Source organism: Nannospalax galili, unplaced genomic scaffold (genome assembly GCF_000622305.1).
Source record: "Nannospalax galili isolate Female #2095 unplaced genomic scaffold, S.galili_v1.0 scaffold279, whole genome shotgun sequence".
Lineage (NCBI taxonomy): Eukaryota > Metazoa > Chordata > Mammalia > Rodentia > Spalacidae > Nannospalax > Nannospalax galili.
The window spans coordinates 2,284,564-2,295,474 of NW_008343971.1; the positions used below are offsets into that span (position 1 = coordinate 2,284,564).

Below are 10,911 nucleotides of genomic sequence, written 5' to 3' on the forward strand. Positions count from 1 at the left end.
TATTTTATTTATTATTTTATGTGTATGCATGTATTGCCTGCATGTAGGTAAGTGGACACTTGTTAGCTGCCATGTGGGTGCTGGGATTCGAACCCAGGTCTTCTGCAAGAACAACCAGAGTTCTTAACCCCTGAGCCATCTCTCCAGCTCTAGGTTTTTTGTTTGTTTTTTTAATGTGTAAATTTCGGTTGCTTAAAATGCTTATTTCCTTTATCTGTTATCTTCAGAATGTGGGACCAGTCAGTATTCTTGATCATTTTAATTTTGGTACTTTACTCTTTTTTTCTGAAGCTCATATGTCAGCACTTTAATGTTACATACATCAGACTATAACAAAGACAACTACAAGACGCACTCTTGTGATCTGTGAACAGCACACTGTATCACAGTAAACCGAGTTTGCATTCTACCAAAAGTGTGGTTTGCCCATTAGTTCATTTTGTGATGTATCCTTAAAACCAATGGTTTCATCATTGAAATATACAGTGACAGGTTTGAGCTTGAACGAAATGGAAAATGACATTGAATCTACTGCACTGCCTTAAATTCCATTTGTGATTTTAGTGGAGCAAACAGACCCTAGATGTTCCTCGATGTGGAAAAATTCAGTTTATCTTCATTGAGCTGAAAATTCTTTTCTGTTAATTCAAGACAACTGGGAAAAAGTTCATTTATCACACAAGAAAACCCTTTCTGAAGATCATGACTTTCAAAAGGCTGAAAGTTCGGTAACTAGAATATTGTCTTTTATCTGTGATCCAAGTCCTTTGAGTTCATCTTCAGCCTGCTCTCTGGACAGCCTTTTAAGCTGCTCTACTCTTTTTTAAAAAACAAAATTATTTGCCTAGGAGTGGTGGCACATGCCTTTAATCCCAGCACTTGGGAGGCAGAGGCTGGCAGAGTTCAAGGTCAGCCTCATCTATATAGCAAGTTCCAGGCCATCTGGGACTACAGGGAGACCCTGTCTCAAAAAGACAAAAACAGTTTGTTTGTTTGTTTGTTTGTTTGTTTGTTTGTTTGTTTGTTTGTTTTATGTGCATGAGTATTTTGCCTGTGTGTATGTAAGTGCACCACATGAATGTAATTTCTGTAGAGGCCAGAAGAGGGCATCAGATCCCCTAGAACTAGAGTTGCAGAAGGTTGTTAGCCTCCATGAGAGTGCTGGGAACCAAGCCTGGGTCCTCTATAAGAGCAGCAATATACCAAGGGACTAAATAAATGGCTTAACTGCTGAGCCATTTATTTAGTCCCCTGGTATATTACTCTTAATATATATCACATGTAAATAGTATGTCAGATACAGAGGATCAGAGCGGAAAAAATGTCAAATCTGGACCATGACGGCTAATAGTTTTGATATGACCCAAGAGCTTCTTCCTTAATGACTTTACCAGCTGTTCCTCTCTCCTAAAGACGGTTGTCCTGCCTACCATTCAGCCTCATCAAAACTAATCCTAGGAAGGAGATTTCCTAGCTACAAGGGACATTACATTATGCTATTTAGTAAATAATGTGTGGCCCCTTGCATGCACAAAATGTGATGCTTGGCCAAAAGGGAGACGTATAAATGAAACTACCCAAAAAGAAACTACATATTTAAATGGAACCTTCTGCAAGGCTGATTAGAACTTCAGTGATTATAGAATTTGGAATATTGCAGGTCTAGAGCCTAATAACAATGTATCTATACTCTGGTTTTTCTTTAGATCATATAAATCTTTTGCCTTTTATTAATTATCAATTAATTGGGCTATTTTTTTCTTTTTTCTTGAGACAGGGTCTGCCTGTAGCCCCAGCTAGCCTGGAACTCACTATGTAGACCAGGCTGGCCTTGATCTCACAGACTCACAGTCTGCTTCCAAAGTGCTGGGACTAAAGGTATGCACCACCATGCCCAGGTATCTTGGGCTATTTTTAGCTCCCTAATTAGCCCATACTTGCTCACCTCTGTGTCTGATCTAGCTTCCTGTAACTAACAAACAAAAACAGTTTGGAGTGCATTAACTTGACAACAACTCTAGCTTCTACCAAGGCTAAAAATGTCTCAGCATCTAAAACCTATAGCTAAGATTTTTCTCCACTTTGCTTAACTTACCTACTTAATGTTTCCACCGTCTTTGAAAAATGCCTTGATTTGTGACTTTCTTTGTTCTGTTACTATAAAAACTTCATGAAACTGCTTCCACATTGGAACATGAAATTTTAGGTAACCTGAATCAATGTTCCTGGGCTATGGTCACTCATAATCGGTTCCAGAATAAATTTTCTCTTATCTCCTTTGGTGAAATACTGTATTTTTGCACTGACAGTGGCCAGTTTGAGGACAGTTTTGACTAGACTACATAAGACCTTATCTAATATGTATAACTTTTTTATTCAGGCTGGGTTTACCAGGTGTGGTAGCACACACCTTTAATCCCAGTACCTAGGAGGCAGAGGCATGTAGATCTGTGAGTTGGAGGTCAGCCTGATCTACACAGAGAGTTCCAGGCCAGCCAGAGCTACATGGAAAGACCCTGTCTCAGAAAACTCAAACAGGGTTTGATTCAGCAGTTCAGACCAGCCTGGAACTCACTGTGTAGACCAGGTTGACTTCGAGTTCAAGATCCTCCCTCAGCCTCCCAAGTGCTAGAATTATAGGCATATGCCACCATGCCGAACTGTGATAACTTTTTAAAAGCAAATTAAAATCAGTACATGTATTTTTTTTTTATCTCTCAAATTATCGAAAATAAAAGCCTGACAACATTCAGTAGGAAAAACAACATTTTTTGTAAGGCTGGTGACAAAATTTAAAATGTGCAAGCCCTGTGACCACAAAATTGCACAGTAGGAATCTGTCCTAAGGAAACACTGCTGTATGCAAACAGGAAAAAAACAGAGAAATGAGGGAGGGAGAGTGAGAGAGAGAAGACAGAGAAAGAGGGAAGAGAGAGGAGAGGAGGCAGGAGAGACAGAGAGCGAGACAGAGAGACAGAGAAAGTCCAGTTCAAAAGTCGGGCGGGGTCACTGCGGCAGCCTCAGGCCATGGAGAATAGTAGATGAGTCTCGGCATTACACAGGGTCGTAATGAATGCCTCGGGAATGCGGAAGCGAAGACTGTCAGCGCTGCGGGAAGCCTGGGGATTACCACTCCTGCCTGGCTGGTTTGCTAGTGGTGCAGCTGCCGGCCAGGCTGGACTTTTCTGAGGTATGCTGTGTGCTGATCACTTCTGCCAGTCTCAGGTTGGCTGCCTGACTATGACCATCTGGCCCCTAAGATCCCACCAGTCTTTTGAACACAGCCCTGGCATCTCGCAGCAGATACAGTTAGGACCCGGCTGGTGGGGCTTCTTCTCCCCTTTTTCGTTCCTTGTGATTCATTCCAAGTCCTATTTCTTGGGTACATCCCTTTCGTCTGTTCCATGAATAGTAGATTTTCATAGGGCCTTAATGGCCTTAGCTGAGGGTGTCTGTAGGCCCAGGACCCTCCCATCTATAAATCAGAAGCTGTTCAGGTCATGGAGGGTGAGGGCTATGATTTCCTTCTGGCTGTGGAGCCTGTGAAACTTTCTTATATCCCAGAATTCCAGCCCAAAAGGCAGCTTCTCTCCAAATGTGCAGAGACATGCCCCCTCTGAGGAAAGATCTGTCAGTTCAAAGAAAGCTATGGCTTACCACCTCCCGGAAACGAAGTGTCAATAAAGTCACTGTAGTCTCTCAAGTTAACCCATATATGGGGAGAGGAGTGAATGAGAGAGGGGAGAATGAAAAGCAAGAGAGGGGGAGAGAGAGAGAGAGAGAGAGAGAGAGAGAGAGACTTATTTGATTTTATGACACTTTTTGTTTGGTTGCTGGCTTGCTTTTTGAATGAGGATGCCCCTATATAATCCTGGCTGGCCTGTTACTCACTTTTTTTGGTTAGTTGGTTAGTTTTGGTTTTACAGAACTCTGTATGTGCCTGAGAATGACTTGCTGCCTCCATCTCCCAAGTGCTGGGATTACAGGCATGCATTACCACACCTACCTTTATACAGTGCTGGGGACTGAACCCAGGGCTTCCTGCATTACTAACTGAACTGCATCTCCAGTCCTGGTCTTGTGCTCTCTCTCTCTCTCTCTCTCTCTCTCTCTCTCTCTCTCTCTCATTTTTCACACTGTCCTCTATATGCTTATCGCATATACATATATATGTTATACTTCATATTTTCTTTAAAGTAGCTGCCACAGACTGTCCAGTCACAGGCCAGTCATTTGAGGTTCATCAGAAGGCCCCTGGAATGGACCCTGGGCAGCACTAGGCAGATCTCTAGTCCAGGACTTGTCCCAGCCTCTCAGAAGAGTTACCAGCAGACAAACTCCAAGTGTCAGCCTTTCAGCACTGACCTGGTGCAAAAGTGTGGAGAGTTTGGCCTTTCCCAGAGAGTTTGACCTTTCCCAGAGCCATTTCAGTCCATCTTGAGATGGCCCCTGGCATGTCAAAGGAACTGAAATCATCATTAAGCAAGCATTGACATCACAACTTGACATGTCTCTTGCCAGATCCTGCTTCCTTCCTCCCTTTCAGTGGGAACTAATCCAGGGAAATTCTTGAATAAATATCCTGCCCCTTGCTGGACATAGTGATACATGCCAGTACTTGGGAAACAGAGGCAGGAGGATCTCTGTGAGTCTGAGGCCAGCCTGGTCTATAAAGCAAATTCCAGGCCAGCCAGAGCTACATGAGACCCTATTTCAAATAATCAAAACTAACAAAAACATACTGTCCCTTCAACCTGTCTGGTAACCCAAGGCCATAGCCACCTTCTTAAGGGAGCCAGTGGGCATGAGGAATCTAGAGAGTTCCCATATTGAGGCAGTATCTTACTGCATCTCCTTTACAGAACACCAACAGGTTAGAAGCACATTACAAATGACTGAGGAGCAATCTAATTTGACAGACCCATATTTGGGGGAAAACAGTTTTCTGAGTGTGTGTCTGTGTTTGTGTCATCTGCATTGTGTGTGGAGATGTGCTCACCCATGCAGGCACATATATGTAGAAGTCAGAGGTCGGCATCAGGTCTCTTCTTCAATTGCTCCACATCTTTTTCATTATATTATTTTATTTCTTGGGGGGATTTTTTTTTTTTCAGACGGAGTCTATGTAGCACTGGCTGGCCTGGTACTCACTATGTAGACCAGGCTAGCCTAGAACTCACAGAGACCTGCCTACCTCTATCTTTCAGTGCTAGGATTAAAGGCATATACTACCATGCCCAGGTTTTAATAGTGTGTGTGTGTGTGTGTGTGTGTGTGTGTGTGTGTATGCACAACCTTTTGGAGTCAATTCCCCCCTTCTACAATGTGGGTCTTAGATCAAACTCAGGTCATCAGCCGTGGCAGCCAGCACCTTTCCCACCTAAACTATCTCACCATTATGTCCCCATCCCCACCCCCCTTATAGTTTTTGAACTAAGGTCTCTCACTGAACTGAAGCTCAACAGTCCAGCTGTATTGGCTGATCAGCAAATCCATGAGCTTTTCCTGTCTCCATCCTTTCTCCCAGCATCAAGGTTACAGGTGCAAGCCTCCACACCCAGCTTTCTTATGTGGGTTCTGGGGAATCTGAACTCAAGGCCTCATGTTTGCACATGCAAAATTACCCACTGCAACCATCTCCCCAGTTCCAAAGCAGCTTTATGTCTCTGGGAGAGCCGAGTGCCTACTCCAGCAGATGGAGTGAACCAACCAAGGGGGCTGGGTCTCTTCCTGTTTGAAGTGATCTAGGGTTTCACACAATCTCCCTGACAGAAATGTCTTGTCTTTAAGGGTTCTTTCTTCCTCACTCCTCCCCAAGGAGGCCCAAAAGCTTGCTAGCCTGGCTGTCCTGGAGACAAGGTCCTCTAGACACTGCTGAAGATGCCTCTGTTGCTGACCTGTCTCAGAGGTGCTTCCTTGACAGGATAGAGGTCAAGTGGTCCCCTGAAATTGTACCTAAAAAAATGCATTCAGATGAATCATTCCAGTAACTGCCTCAGCAGCATAGTTAATTCCTTCGTTTCTTTTTTTCTAAAGATTTTATTTTAAATTATACGTACACATGTGTATCTGTGTGGAGGTATGTGCATGAGAATGCAGATGCCTTTGAAGGCCAGAAGACTGCACCAGATCCCCTGGATCTGGACTTATAGGCAGTTGTGAGTTGCCTGACATGGGTGCTGGGAATGGAAGTTGGGTCCAGCCCTTGGGCCAGGACTCCTGATCTTTGTGCCATGTACATTTCCATTAGAAAAGAAGATTGGGACTCTAACTCAGGAAGATAGCTGCATGCTGTCTCAGAGACTGGAGCTTCGGGTCAGGTTTCTACCAGTGGCCTAGGTCCACAGCAGCAGCCCCAACCTCTGACAAAGCTGGTGGAACCTAGCCAGACAGGGTTCCTGCAGTAGCAGCAGCAGGACTTTGCTCCTGTGCAGTGTTGTAAAATGCCCATCCTGCCGCTTAAGGAGAATCTACAGACCTTGATAAAGGTTGCAGCCCAGAACTTAATTCAGAACACTAGCATTGACAGCACACAAAAGAGCAGGGAGGGACCCATACAGCATTTTGACTCTGAAGGAGTTCTATGTATTCTGTGGCCAGCTGGAGCTCTGCCCAAGCCTGGTCCCTGGTGACTTCTGCAGAGCTGTGACAGTGCCAGGCTCTCCAACGCTGGTACTCACTGCCACCAAGCCAGAAGCCATGCAACCTGATAGCCTGTCTACCTGAAGTGCCTGGCTATTCTCAAAACCCACACCGCCTGTGCCAAAGACATTCACAATGCCCTGCTGGACTGTGCCAACAAGGTCACTGGCAAGATGCCAGCACCTGTAAGGGGACAGCCCCTAAGGTCCTGGGCAGGGAATGAGGCTGGTACTGGGGGTGGCATGGAAACAACGAAGAGTAGTCTAAGGCCAAAAAAAAAAAAATGGGGGTGTGTTCTTTTCTAGAGGTGCAGTAACAGTAAGGAAAACATTTACTCTGCTTGTCTATTATAATTACCACTCCTTTCCAAGTGAACTAGAAATTGTCTTCATATGAGATTTAATTGAGAGAATAAAGGGCTGTGAAGGTTAATATTAACTGTTAACTGACCTGGATTTGGAATCACCTAGGAGACAAACTTCTGGGTGGTCTGTGATTTGCTTGAGGAAGAAGACCAACCCTGAATGTGGGTGGCATCATCCATGGTCTGGCATCCTGTGTTAAATAAAAAGGAGAAAGGGGGCTGAGCACCAGTATCCATCACTCTCTGCCCCCGACTCCAGTGCAATGTGACCAGCTGCCTGACACTCCCACTGCCATGCCTTCCCTGCCATGATGCACCACACCCTCAAACTAAAGCCAAAATAAACCCTTCCTTCCCTTCCTTCCTTCCTTCCTTCCTTCCAAGTTGTGTTTGTCAGGTATTTTTGTCACAGAAACAAGAAAACTAAACAGAGAGGAAGTACAACTGTAGCTTCAAACTAAAAGGCAGTACACTGTCCTAAAAGTCAGAAAAAGACTATGAATTCCAAAAGGAGCAAATTAACTACAAAGAAAATGGATGTATTGTATTTTCTGTTTTGAGACAGGGTCTCACTATGTTGCCCTGGATGTGATGAAACTCACTATTGTAGACCAGGCTGACTTGGAACTCACAGAAAGAATTTCACCTCTGGAGTGTTAGGATTAAAGGCATGTACTTCCACGCCCTGGCTGCACTTTCATTGAAGACAAGGTTAAACGTGGAATACAGAAAGGGGTCATTTCAGGGAAATTATGTAAACTAAACAGAAGTCAGGAAGACTACAGGAATACAGAAACTGAGGGCCCCACAGTTACAGACAGGTTTTCATTCGCTCCCAGGCAGCACTGTTTGGAGGGATAGCTCTTCAGCCTAGGCAAGAGGGGCCAGCGTTGTGGAGGACACACCTCCTCATGCATAAGCTCAGGAGCAAGGCCTCCCTGCTCTGTACCCCGGAAATAAAGAGTGACTGCCCCTCAATAGCGCAGAGCTTTGTAGGGGTGGCACCAAACTGGTACACCTCGAGTTGGAAAGATGCAGGATTATACCTGAAAACTTCCAAACTCCAGCCCTTCTTCCGCAATGACCCCAGGCAGTGCTAAGGCTCGGTTTTCTGGTGTGTTTTCCTGTCCTCTGATCCTTGGCTCCAGAAATTAGCTCAGGAATTCCCACGCCTGCAGGAATGACTCACCCATTAGGAATTATCACAGTCTTCCCAACAGATGCATTGGACAGCTGAGAGATATTTTGCTGTAGTAAATAGCTCACATTTTCTTGAATCTATATATGTCTAGTCTGGACATAACACACAAAGTGAAAGCGATTCCTGACATTGGCCACCATGGAATGCTAAGATTTCAGAGTTTCATTTTATAAAATTACTCACTAAAGCTGGGTTTAGTGGCTCACACCTATAACCCTAGTATAGTACTCAGGAACTTGAAGCAGGAGAACTGCCTTAAATTCAAGGCAGGCCTGACTACATAGTGAGCTCCAAGTCAGCCTGGAGTTTCAGAGTGAAAGTTTATCTTGAAAAAGCAAAAATTAATTAATACTTAATCAAATTAAAGTTATTAAATGAACATTTATATTCACTTAAGTTAAATAAATATTTCATTTTTTGAATGATTTTTGTTTTATTTATTGACTTTATTTATTTGTTTGTTTGTTTATTTATTTATTTATTCATTTGGGCACACGTGGAGGTCAGAAGACAGCTTTTGGGAATTGGTTTTCTCCTTCTACCATATGGATCCTAGGAACTGAACGCAGGTTGTCAGGCTCAGGGGCAAGCACCTTTGCCCACTGGGCTCTCTCTCTCTGGCCTTGTTTTTTTAATAATTTTCATTGACACCTTCACATTAATAATTGTATTTTGCTTTACAATACTAGATAATGTTAATATCTTAGCTGAGAATATTTTAACATTTATCATAAGAAATTTTTGAAGTGGTGCTGGGAATAAAATCCAAAGCCTTGTGCCAAGTAGCCAAGAGCCACCAAGCTACATCCTCGGCCCATGAAATTTACTTTTTACAGAATTGAATTCATATTTTTTAATGACAATACATTGATCCTCAGTATTTATGAATTTTGTATTTTTAAAATAACATCCTTGCTAAAATCTATTTGGAATGCTAAAATCCTTGGCACTTTCACAACCATTTGAAGGCATGCCTAGGACAAAATTTTGCAGTTACTCAAACTGCATATTCCCAGCTGAGGTCAAGCAAGGTGACGCTCTGCCTTGCTGTAACTCAGACTGGTATCTATTTAGTGCCCTGTTTTCCACATTTGGTGCTTTCTGCTGGGGATTTTGCTGTTTGAAATAGTTTGGACTGGGCTCAGAATATAGTTCAATGGTAGCGCTCTTAACATATGCAAGACCCTGGACTCAGTCTCCAACACTGGGGATAAAGTGGGGGAGGGAGGAGGAGGAGGAAAAGAAGAAGAAGCTAGAGTTACAGGCAGTTGTGAGCTGCCTGATACCAGTGCTAGGAACCAAACTTAGGGTTCCCTGAAAGAGCAGTATGAGCTCTTAGCCACTGAGCCTTCTCTCCAGCCCCATAGAGGGAAAATACTGTATGCTAAGCTTCATTACTTCGTGGTTGTTATTTGCAGTGCTGGGGGTTGAGCCTAGAGCCTTACATTAGCATGGCAAGTGCTCTACCACTACACTATGTCCCCAGCTCCTGCTTCTTTTTACAGGTCTCACTAAGTTGCCCAGGTCAGCCTTGAATTCACTCTTATAGCCCAGACTTGCAGTTATGGTTTTCCTGCCTCAGTCTCCAGATTCACTGGATTTACAAGCCTGCACTACCAGGCCTGGTTTCTGAATTCAATTTAATGACCCAATAATACATGTTTTTGTTTGCCTTTTGTGTTTTTTGTTCATTTTGTTTGTTTGTTTTATGGGAGACAGGGTCTCCTTGTAGCCCAGGCTGACCTTGAACTTGCTAGGTAGCCAAGGCTGGCCTTGAACTTCTGATCCACCTGCCTTCATTGTCTAAGTGCTGGGATTACAGATGCAAACCACCATGTGCAGCTAACAATACTTTCTTCACAGGGCGTGGTGGCTCATGCCTTTAATCCCAGCACTCACGAGGCAGAGGCAGGCAGATCTCTGTGGGTTCAAGGCTAGTCTGGTCTACATAGTGACCATAGTTCCAGGCCAGCTGAGGCTACAGGGAGACCATGTCTCAAAAAGAAAAGAAAAGAAAAGAAAAGAAAAAGAAAATAACTATCACAAACAAGATTTTTGAACATTTTGAATATAATTACATTTTAAATCTATTTTTATTTTTTATTTTTACTGTGTGTATACGAGTGTTTTACCTGCACATATGTTAGCGCACCATGTGCAGGCTGTGCCCACCAAGGCCAGAAGAAGGCATTGGTTCCCCTGCAACTGGATTTATAGATGGTTGTTAGCTGCCATGTGGGTACCGCCAAAACCAAATCCAGGTTTTCTGGAAGAGCAGCAAGTACTCGAAACCACTGAGCCATTTCTCCAGCTCCCACATTTTATTTGTTAATCTTTTAGATCATTGCTGTTCCTTAAGGTGCACAAGTCATGTAAAAATCTTAATACAGTTAGTAACTGTGTTTAAGTGAAAGCAAGAAAAATGTGGAGTAAATAATAATAATCAACTGGGGGTAGAAAGAGTTAGTGGGGAGTTGTGGGAGAGGAGAGAGTCAAGTCAACCAAAACTAAGTATGTACAAAAAGCCGCAAGGAATCCTGATACTTGGTGAGCTAATTAAAAAGTTAAAAAAAAATAAGTTTGAACAGAGTACCCTGCATGGATAGATAAAGATGGTTATTAAATGAAAACACCAGTGCCAGAAGTCGGCTACCTCCCTACAAGTTATTGATCAGGGAGGCCACAAAAGCTCCCAAAACAATAC

At 43.4% G+C, this 10,911-nt stretch overlaps 2 pseudogenes; one reads left to right on the forward strand and one right to left on the reverse strand.

Moving 5' to 3' along the window:
* Window positions 1-383: 383 nt before the first annotated feature.
* On the reverse strand, window positions 384-2,001 carry LOC103739814 (annotated as a pseudogene).
* Window positions 2,002-3,073: 1,072 nt separating this feature from the next.
* Window positions 3,074-10,565, forward strand: LOC103739815 (annotated as a pseudogene).
* The last annotated feature ends 346 nt before the right edge of the window (window positions 10,566-10,911 follow it).